The sequence below is a fragment of the Mus caroli genome, chromosome 5 (genome assembly GCF_900094665.2).
Source record: "Mus caroli chromosome 5, CAROLI_EIJ_v1.1, whole genome shotgun sequence".
NCBI classification, from domain to species: domain Eukaryota; kingdom Metazoa; phylum Chordata; class Mammalia; order Rodentia; family Muridae; genus Mus; species Mus caroli.
Window position 1 is genome coordinate 92,061,980 of NC_034574.1, and position 11,728 is coordinate 92,073,707.

Here is an 11,728-nt window from a genome sequence, read left to right on the forward strand (position 1 = left end):
TTTATGCTAGTGTCTGCTTTCTATTAACCCTTCACTAAATATTAGTCCACTTAGAGTGAAGAGCTATCTGATATATGCTTATTGAATTAAATTAATTAGATTGGATCACAATTTAATTTGATGTCATGGTAAGCAAACTCCTAAAAGAGCTATGGAATAGGCAAGGCTTTTGGATCATTAGGCAGCATAATGCACACAAGATGGATTAAAATCTCGTCTGTTTCTCCCTTACAAGTTTCAGAACTCCAACAAGAACATAATCTCCACATGCCTCAGTTTCCCTATCATAAATTATATAATACAATTGTTAGTAATAAATCTGTAGAAAGTACTTAGCATAATACTTGCCACATATGGAGCTCTGTAAGTACTTACCACATATATCATTGCCCTTTGTGCTATAGGGAAATCTAATTTGTGGTCACTGATAGGATTGACCTATCACAATGAAGCATATTCCTGTCAGTCACAATCTTTTCAGATTGTCATAGCATCCCCTCTAGATGTAAACCATGACTCATTAAACTCAATCAGGATTGAGCATTGTGTGGTTACTGAATATAGGTCTCTGTCTTGCCCCAACTTACCTTGATGACTTGGTACATCAGAGAAAAAATATGCAGCTCTTCACATTATCTCACTGGATCTTCATGCCAAACCATTGAGACAACAAATTTCATTTGTCCCTCAAAGAAAAAAACGATCTATGAGATCAAAAGACTCAAGCATAAAAAGCAATATATTAGCTCTGTAGGCATTTAGCAGCAAAGCCTTTTCAGTTGTCCAGAGTGGCGTCCCACATGTCCAGTGATCTCCCAACTCACCCCTTCCTATCAAGATTTCTCTTGAGAGAAGCTTCCTAGGAACAATGTCTGCATGTGTGCATTCTAAACCCTCACTTGTACACCAGAAACATTTTTAAATACTTTTCAATTGAGACTCAGTGAGTCCATGGCTGCTTTAGTCAATAGAATGTGATGAAGGACATTGTTTCTTCTATGACGATCATGAATAGCTTGCCTCGCCCCAACCCCATCCATTTGCAGCACTCTCTAATATGTTATGATGTGGAATATCAAAATATGAAATATCAATGAGACACCAAGCAAACTCCTTGGTCACCAGCTGAAGCCAAACTTAAGTTATCCCAGCTCAGGGGCCATGCATGTGAGTGGAGGATGCTCATCCAGGAAACTCACCACTATTTTCTGGTCTATTCTTTCATCTGAGCATCAGCATTGTGGAGCTGAGAAAGGGGGCCCTGAGGTAATCTATTGATTACCTTGAACCCAGAATCTGTAAATATAATAAAATGTTTGCTGTTCAATCTTAACGAATTAAGTATGATCTGATATGCATCTATTGGGATTGAAACATTTAGCATAAACCAGACAGGAAGTCATTAAATTTAAAAGTCACATGGGAAAGAAAACTGAAATCCTAACAGTGGGAGTGGGAGCTGTCCCTGACTTGACTCTTTGGCCTATTTGTGGGCCCTTTTTCCTCCTAGTGGGTTGTCCAGCCTTGATGTGATGATATGTGCCTGTCCTTATTGTGGCTTGGGGATTGTTATGCTGTGTTTGGTTGATGCCCCTGGGAGACCTGCTCTTCTCTGAGGGGAGTAGAGGAGTGATGTATCTAGGGAAGAGGGGAGGCATGGGGTGGGGAGAAGCTGGAAGGTGGGGAGGGAGGAGAAACTGTGGTTGGGATATAATAAATGAGAGAAGGATTTTAAAATTACAAAATATAAGTAAATAAATAAAGCAAAAAAACCTGAAAAATCTTGTATGAAGAGGCATTTAAAACCGAAGTTACACAGTGGACTCAAGATAGATACATCTGTACACAGGCACACCCACACACAATCTTTTCTTTCCTTTGTATAAACTTAAGTGTATGAGAAATGGCCCCCAGACTCAGTTTATTCAAAAAGGGATTGAAAGCAAGGCAAGTACCTTCTAACAGCCTGGCCCATCACTGTCTCCTTCTACACTGGTCTTGTCCAGAGAACTCTGACACTTCAGCCCAACCTATGAAGGCTCTAACAAGCCACACCAGAACGTTGGTGTCACTGAAAGAGGATTTTTTTCTTCTTCTTCAATACTGGTAATGACTTCAGCTATATTCAGTGGTCAAGATTCATGATACAGGTCCCTGAAATGGTTCCAGACACTGTTGGGTCTAGCATGCAACTCAGGAGCTCAGTACCATCCAAAGGGCGTTACTTGAAACTTAAAAGCCAGTACATGTCACAGATGCCTGGATTGGATTGTTTTTAACTGTATGGTTGTAACCAAGGTGTATGTATGACCAGTCAACCAAGAAATAACCTACAACAGATTTCTCATGAAAGCTTGGCAGAGTGAGGGTGCCCTAGACAACAAATGACTTAGACGCAGACCTTTGTTTTCAGAGAATATCAGTTTATCATAGTCTCTTATGGAAACATTCTAGAAGCCCCATTCAGTACAACATTCATGCCAGAGAACAGAGCAGGACCATCTTTGATTACAGTGGAGTAGTGGAAAACCACATACATCTTAAGGATGTTGTCCAGACACCATCAGCTCGGGTTTTCTAGGAAGCAGGCTGGTTCACTGGTCATAAACACTCATGAACTCATCAGGAAATGAGTAAAAGAGCCTTGGCTCCGAAGAGTGCGAGTGCTGCTTCCATACCCAGGGCTCAGAGCACAGCTGTGCAGACCTGCAGAACATTGCACACATGGTTCATAGGGCAAGATCCAGAAGCTTCTGAGATTAGACAAGAACTTCTAAATATTGGTCACCGGTTCTGGGTCACATGGATTCCTCCCCCAAGCCCTGGGTGTTCTAGGTTGTCTCTTTAAAGTGTATCACTGGAGGTCTCATGAGGATGTCCCCAAGAGTCCTCACAGCCATCGCGTTCATCAGAACTGGGGTCGGAAGCAGCCATCTTCTTAGTATTAGCATGGGTTGTCATTTTCTTCCTAATTCTCTACTTCTGTGGTTTTTATCTGTTCTCTCAAGCTATGCTCAGCACCCCCAAAATATAGACTCTGGCAATTTCCATGATTAACTGTATGTGAGATACAGCTGTGTACAGGAAGAAATATTTTCAAATGTAAGAGGAAAAAAACCTTCCTACTGGGTAAGAAAGAAAGAGATCATGATTTTGGAAGAATCTTTTTGGGGGGAGTCAATAAAATCAAATGCTTATTGAGTGCCAGTTATATGCAAAGTACTAGTCATGGCGCTTGGAACACATCAGAGCAGAACACAAGGAACCCCGTCCTAGAGGCGTATACAGGTTATGGTATATTATCACTTTACCTATGCACTTCTTGTGACCTTGGGAAAGTCACTGTGCCTCTGCCCAATAGAAGAATAAGAAGGTTGGCTCAGTGAACATTGATCTTGGTGTACTGCGGAAAGTGAACAGGACACTCATCCTAACCACACAGACCACAAAGAGGGCTTGATATTGTAGAGTGTGGAGAAGGGAGGGAAGACTGAGCCATGCTGCTTGCTGGCTCCAGGATCTTCTGCTGCTGTCATGTGGTGGTGGCCTCATGGGCCAGATCCTTGTCCTTCTCTGTAGCTGCCAGCACAGTCTCCTTTGCTGTCTCTTTGGTCTCTATTGATGTCTCTACAGGGTTTTAGAAGGGGCCTCATCATGTAGTTTGGCCAAGATGTACTCAAAGCCCTTCACAGTCTTGATCACAATGCTTATGAAGCTGGCAAGACCAAATCCCTGGGCTCCTCTGGAGACATCAAATAAGCTAGAGGAGACTCAGGCTTGCCAAGGGATTTCAGTCCAACAGCTGTCATTAGAGGTCTCACAGTAAATGCAGTGTTTCTCCACAACCACCAGTGGGGTGGGGTGTGGTTTCTGTTCCAGGTAAAGCTGGTCATGGTCTAAGTCTGTGGGCCCTCAACAGATTCTTCCAGGATGTGGTCCAAGTGAGCAATGCTGACAGTCACTCTGCCCAACATGGCATCATTAGTCATTTTGGTCTTGGTCAGGAGTCTCTGAGACAGAGGTTTCTGGTCAAGGGTCACCTCAGGTGCACTATGTCTTCACTTAAAACATGTTTGATATAGGGATTCAGGTACCATCGCCAGAAGTCAGTGAACGATTGGTTTTAGGAACTTCAGAGTACTCTGTGGCCCAAGAAATGATTCACTGTCAATCAGGCCAGACAGGCTCAGCACCCGTACTGCATCAGAGTGCAGAGCCTGGAGGGGTATTACTCTCCAGGCTCACAGCTAAGTCACCCATGTGTCCTTCCCAGGTCACTAATGCTGCTGTGAGGGGCTATGAATCTTTCCCCACCAAAGAGTATTTAACACTATTTAAACTATAAGATATGAAAGGATAAGAAAAACCATAGACTAAAAATATGACATAAACATACTTTTGTAATTCATATTATCAAAATTGGATGATCCTTACAACTTCACATTTGCTGGTGCTTCCATTGCCTGTTTGACCTGATGCACCCTCACAGTACATGTGATGGACCAAAAATGAACAAGACGTAGTTACATGCTGTGCTTCTTGTTCATAGCACTCCACTAAAATACAAAATGGCATCAAATAAAAAGTAAGGTCCTCATAATTCATGGCTATGAAATAAGTGATTCATACAAATAAAAATGTGAAGATAATAAACATATGTTGGTGAAAGGAAACGTTCACCAGGAATGGTCTTCCTAGTGGCCTGTAGTTCTTCAGAGGTAGCATTTGACATTGGTATTTGACATTCATAATGAAAGAGCTATAATTCTGTGATAAAAGAGTGTTCACCCAGTGGGAGTCTACAGGGATTCTGCAAGTTTCTTATATTTCCCAATGTTCCTGGCAGATAAGTAGGCCCAAGGACGCCTTACTCGTGAGAAGAGAATGGGACAGAGGACTCATCGTTGTCAGAGTAAGCATGGCAAGCTGGCAGCTGATGGGCAGCTGGTCATTTACAGCATCCTTCCACATGTCATCTGACCTCACTGGATCCTGAAAACAAACCGTGAGGCAGCCCGTTCTTTCTATGTTATAATCACCAACTCCTAGAAGCTGAACAAATTCTCCAAGGAAAACCCTAACTCCAAAGCACACACACACACACTTCACAACCTCACAGTAAGTAATGTGTTAGTCTGTGAGACAGATGAAGAAAGCATCCCTTGGAAAGATGGAGTATTTTTTAACGGTAAGTTTTTGCCTTCTTAAGAAAAGTAAAATTATATATACAAATTTGGGAAACAAATTTGCTCCAAACAAGAAAAAAAAAGTCAGCACAAATTACAAACAAATGAAGGCAAAAATTAAAACTTACAACATTACAAAAATATAGAAAGTAGAAAAAATTTAGGGATTGTGAGATTACTCAGTGGGTCTCTTGCCACCACACCTAAAGACCTGAGTTTCATCGCCGCAATGCACATGAAAGAATAGACTACGGCAATGCAGGTGGGGATACAAGGGCTGCTTGCCGGAGAGCACACACACATAAAATAAAAATATTCACAAAATACAAAGTTCAAGACAGTTGCATGAAGTAGCTGTTGACCCCTCTGTTATGGTTTTCTCTATACTTTCAATTGCATATTCCTTTATTGTCTCTTCAAATGATGATGGTTTTCAAACTACAGAACATACCAAAAAGCTATCTTTTTGTATCCACTTGATACAAGGTATCATCTAGCCAGAAAAAAATCTTAATCAGGAAAATATCCATAATATTGTCCTATGAGCAAGCCAGTAGGACATTTTCTTAATTATTTGTATGGGAAGTTTCAACCCATTGTGGTGATGCCACTCCTGGCCAGTGGTCCTGGGTGCTATAAGAAAGCAGAATGAACCAGCCATGAGGAGCAAGCCAGTCTTGACTCCATATCCCTGCCTTGAGTGTCTGCCCACACTGCCCTGATATGACCTGAGAGCTGTAGGCTGAAATAAACCCTTTCCTCTCAAAGTTGCCTTTGGTCATGGTGTTTAACTATAGCAATAAAAACCCTGACTAAGTCAATGAATAGTTAAGTCCGACTTAGCTGTTTCTTTACCGTAACTGGAAAAAATGAAAACATTCACCCTCCACACAGAGATCTTGTTACTGTTTGTAAACCTAGTAAATATTTATCATATACACCATGGAGCCCTGATGGTTAAGTCATGACAGCTCCTATTAACTATAGAGTGAACTAATTCTTGCATATATTTCATTCCTGAGTGTTTCCAAAATGGAATGCATAGACTTTGGCTAGGAATCAACAGGATCTGAATTCTTTAATTGGAGTTGCTCACATCCAGTGGTTCAGAGTTTTCTTTTTCACAAACAACAACAACAAAAAGAAAGAAACCAAATCTCTGTATCTCATCATACAACAATCAACTAATAATAGATAAAAGATTTAAGTATAAGATCTCAAACCCAGAAACTGCTAGAATAGAATGGGAGGAACACTTCCGGAGATTGGGAAAGGGCACAGGAACGTTTCTCATAATTCCCCCAAAAGCCCAGGCAATAAAATCAAAAATAGATAAAGGGAACCATTAGCAAACTAAAAAGTTTCTTCCCAGAGAAGGAAGTAATCAAAAACATAAAAGGCAACCTACAAGATAATAATAAATACTTGGAATTCTTCATATGAAAAGGACTAATACCCAAAACAGCATAAAATCTCAACAATTATAACAGCTAAAACAAAAAGTATGGTTTCAAAAGGGGTCACTGATATCATTAACTATTTCTCAAAAGAAGTTATACAAATGGCTAGGGTATACCTGGAAAATTGTTTAGCATCAGTATTCATGGAGGAAATAGTACTTAAAGCCACATTGAGATACCATCTGGGACTACCACCAAAACAAATCCCCCATCTCCCTGCCCCCGCCCGCCATGCTCTGGTGAGTATGTGAAGAGGTGGAGAAAGGAAACCCTCATAGGCAGGTGGTAGCAATATAATCCACACAGCTATGTGGATAATGGTATGGGGGTCCCTCAAACCAAAGAACTGCAAGCAGAACTATCTATGATCCAAGAGGTTTACCATGAGAATTTATTCAAAATAAATAGCATGTTGAAGCACTATGTACACTCCATGTCCATTGAAGCATTATTAATAATCATATTACCCCAGAGTAGCTTTCTATCAATAGAGGAATGGATAAATAAAATGTAGAATATTTGCTCTACAATAGGATGTGACACACTCGTGAAAGAGAATGAAGGTTTTCATCTTGTAGCAACAGAGCCAGCTTACAGGGTGTCCTGTTAAGTAAAATAAGTCTGGCACAGAAAGGCAGGTCCCACATGATCTGCATCAGGAAACTAACAGGGTTGATACAAATTCAGAATAATAGCTACTAAAGGATGGGAGAGATGTGGAAAACCACGGCCAATGGGTACAAGGAGGCTGACTGGGAGGAAAAACAGCTAATGCCTTGTAATGGGAGAAGATAATTATAGTTGAAACAATTAATTATATATTTCAAATTAGAAAGCAGAGAAGATTTTGGATGTTCTTTATATGAAGAAATGACAAGTGTTGAGGTTCTGGACATGCCAATTGCCTGATCTTATAACTGTGAATTGTATATGCGTATGTGAGTGTTATACTATACCCCGTAAATATCTACAATTGCGGGCCACTTAAATTTTAATGTATTTTTTTTAATTATTCAGACTTCAAAACCTTCTATCACTTCTTTGGCTTAAACGAGAGCATCCAATGCCATATCAAAGTCCCAATTATCTCAGAATCTTGTCAGGCACCACTTCTGAGCTAATGAACTTAACGCTGGGCTCTAAAGGGGCGAAAGGAGGCCCTGGGAGTTTTCGGATAATTTAAGATCCAAAGGCACTTCATTTAGATCAATTAAAGCTCAATGTTGGCTAGCTTCATCTGCATATCTCTCTTAGTTCTGCACTTCACCAAAGGCTGTGTTCAATGACAATTCATGGCCTCATTTACCAGTCAGGAGAGAGGCTGACAGCAAACAAGCATCGCCTGTCTGTGGTTCAGCATGCAGAGAAATCCACAGAGGGCAGCCTCCTGGCTGAATGAACAGAGCCATCGGAGAGGCTTGAATGAACATGACGACAGGGGCAGCTCCCAGACAGCAGTGTAAGGAGAGCTTTCCCAGTGCAGGAGGGTTTGCAAAGGCAAACTCTACTCCTGTTTGTAATTTTTGCATAAGTGCAGGAAGTAGCAGAGATGTTGACACTCTAGAAGTGGAAACACTGTCTATTCCAAAGGAGGGGAAAAAATAATGTTATTTAAAAAGCACAAAAATCAAAGATCTCAGTAACAATTTCCAACAAGATGTTAAAGGAGATTATTATTTTATCAAGGAAGAATTCCACAGTCACCAACTTAGGACAATCGAGTTTGATCTCTAGATACGAGCCATAATTCCACCTGACAGAGCAAATGGTTTTCTGTGGGTCTGTGGAGGTGACTTGGAAAGTAAAACACTTGGTATGCAAGCACGAGGAGCAGAGTTCAGTCCCTGGAGTCCTTGTAAAAAAGCAGGGGGCAGCCTCGTGAGGAAGAGACAGGAAGATGACTTCAGGAGCTTGCTGGCCAGCCATTCTCGATCATCAGTCAGCTCTAAGTTCGTTCAAAGTTTACTCAGGGCTCTGCCTCAAGAAATAAGATGGAGAACAATTGGGGAAGACCTCCAGCGTCGAACTCTGGCTTCTACATGAGCATGCAAAAACAGTGTACTCGTTGCTGAATTCATTGCTATTCATCTAGAAGCTTTTTTTATTGGCTGGTTTATAACTCAGAAGACTCTAAGGTCTTCCATTAGGTTCTTGCTCTTCTGCTGTCAATACTGGGCAGTTACTCCCCCCTCCCCAAGGCTTTTACACCAGTAGGTCGGTAAGGGGTGTGGATATGAACCACTTCAAGGATGGTTTCAGGGAACAGTCTGCTTTATTGCGTGTGAACAAACACTTATATAGTGGCAGCCCATCCACTGTGACTGGTTAGCACATTACCTTGGGCTAGACAGTGAATTCTTATACCACCAGGGTCTCTATGTACATAGAAGGAGACATGGAGAGGGCAGAATCCTCAACATGCCAGCTACTGGCTACTCACACAGAATTCAGTGTCCCCACTTCTGAGATATACTTACTTAGCAGCACAGTGTGCCACATAGGCTAACCATAGGACATGCCTGGATTTCCTCTACACTCTTCCTTTGTCTTGTGGCTGATTCTAAGCTCACTGCCAAGGAGGTAGCCAGCTTTTGAGTTTGTGATGCCTACACCCCATGCAAGCCACCATTCCCGATTCTAAGGGCAACCTCAATGACCTCAATGAGCTAGACAGAGCGGGAATCCAAGAGATGCTTTCCCCAACCGCAGCTGCAAAGGGGCCCTGATCCCAAGAGACAGTGGCAATTGCTAAATCAATTTTTTTCAGGGTCACATGCTTTCTTTTAGTCTGTGTTTGCAAACAGTACTCAAAGAAAATTACAGTGCTCCCGGGAGTTATGATTAGTCTTCCATGTGGAAAGGTTAAAACACAGACAGAATCTTAGGTGTTCAGAAGAAGAAAGCACCCAAACTTAAGAAAACAGGATCCAGCAGAGATGGTCCCTCCCTTCTCCTTCCTTCCCTGATTTCTCCCTCCCCTCCTCTTCTCTTAACATCCTCTACCCCATACTTTCTTTAACCCTCTCTCATAATTATCCCCTCTTCCTTCTTTCCTTCCTTTCTGTTTATTTTGATTGAGTAGAATGAGAATTCAAGATTAAAATGAAGCTTATTGATTATAAAACTCGTTGCCTAAGAAGCACACTCCCGTCTCTTAGGTATTTAGTAGAGAAGATGTTTGCTCCCTGAAGCTCACGTGGGTTTACAAACAATACATTCTATTAAACTAACCAGTGTTTTCTTTTTTTAAGATTTAATTTTTTTAATGTATATGAGTACACTGTTGCTGTCTTCAGACACACCAGAAGAGGGCACTGGACCCCATTACAGATGGTTGTGAATCATCATGTAGTTGCTGGGAATTGAACTCAGGATCTCTGGAAGAGCAGTCCATGATCTTGACTGATGAACGATCTCTCCAGACTCCAGTGTTTTCTTAAGAGAAAAAAAGAATATTGGAAATTTTGAGGAAAAGAAAAATATGAAAATCTGGGAAACCTATAAACAAACAGCTAAGTTAAAGAAACCCAGATTCTTTTTCATAACATTTCAGAGCCAGAATGATATAGGAGAAGGACGACTTTAAATTCCAACCACTCAAGTGTGGGAATGAGGCTTAAGGGATTGACTGGCATCCTCAAGGACCAATCACCAAGCAGGCTCAATAAAACTTGAAATCTGGGCTTTTGTCTCTACAACTGTTCCCTGGGTATGGTTCTGTGGTAGAAATTAAGGGTCAGGGAGTCATGATAACATCCCTAGCTTAGACAGCACTAAAAGTTGAATCAGTGGCCTGAAAGGAGCCCCAACTAGCTCTACCCTCTAAGCTTGTGGGGGCTTCCACCACCTTTCCTCATCTAGGCATGCAAGAGCAGGCTCTTGGTCAGTTCACAGGGCCATGTGTCATCGTGAAGTTTCATGCCAGGGACATTGTGTTAATGTAATGGATTTGCCAATGGTAGAAATGTTCACAGGAGGGAACTAACAGGTGCCACACACCAAGGCTTTCCCTAACCCCAGAGACATATCGCTGCTCAGGGATATTCTTTTCACTGCCACTCTCTTCCCTAGCACTGTGTTATATTCCACCCCAAATATCTGTAGAGTAAAAAGGAGTCATCTCACATCTCCTTGTGACACATGGCACCTAGAACTATGACCATATCACTTTAAGGAAGCTGAGGTCCCTACAATGGTAAAACTCAGTTACACACAGGATGACGTTAAAGACTTCTGGAGCTTCCACGGTCTTACCCACCTTGGCCTAGCTCCCTCTCCTATCTCCCCTGAGTGGGTGTATAAAAAAATGTATACCCCTGTCTTCTTGACACACAGGATGATGTGCAGTAAAGACAGTGACTTTAATGACTGCAGAGCTAATACGTGCATTGGTATAAAACCATTGGGATTCTGTCCTAAGCCCTACTAACCTGAGGTTGGAACATAAGCTTGAGTATCCCTAACCAAAAATACTCCACAGTCAGATACTAACAGCATCAGGAATGATGTGTTACATGCAGGAAATTCCACATGATGAAATTTAGTTTTATATACAAATTTACTAAAATAGAATATAGCATTGCCTGAAGTGAAAACTTCTAGTATCTTTAGAAAGTCAGTTATGTCAAACGATGTTTTCTGGGGCATATAGATGAAAGGATGTCTTGCTAAAGTGAACCTGTAAGAGAAAGTTTTCCTAAATGAGACACCTGTGAAAGGATGTTTTGATATAGCAAACACATGAAAGAACTCATGATGAAGGAGTATAAATATGACCCCAGTCCTGAGGCTGCGCCATTTTCGGCTCCAGACAACCAGCCACCTTCAGGGCCAGAGGACAGGTGTCCGCTGGGCCCAGGAGGCTTCTGCCTCAGTTTCCGCAGGAGCCACCTTTGTTCCGGGACTCCGCGGCGGGCAGTCTGCAGGTGAGAGTGTGGACTACAGAGGCTAGCAGCTTCTGGGACAGGCAAGAGCCACAGAGCTCCTGAGGCAGCACCATTTTCGGCTCCAGACAACCGTCCACCTTCCTGGCCAGAGGACAGGTGTCCACCCAGCCTGGGTGACCTTTGCCTCAGGATCCGC

General features: G+C 42.0%; 1 pseudogene; it reads right to left on the reverse strand.

Annotated features, from left to right (window-relative positions):
- Positions 1-3,430: 3,430 nt before the first annotated feature.
- Positions 3,431-4,971, reverse strand: LOC110294900 (annotated as a pseudogene).
- Positions 4,972-11,728: the final 6,757 nt, after the last annotated feature.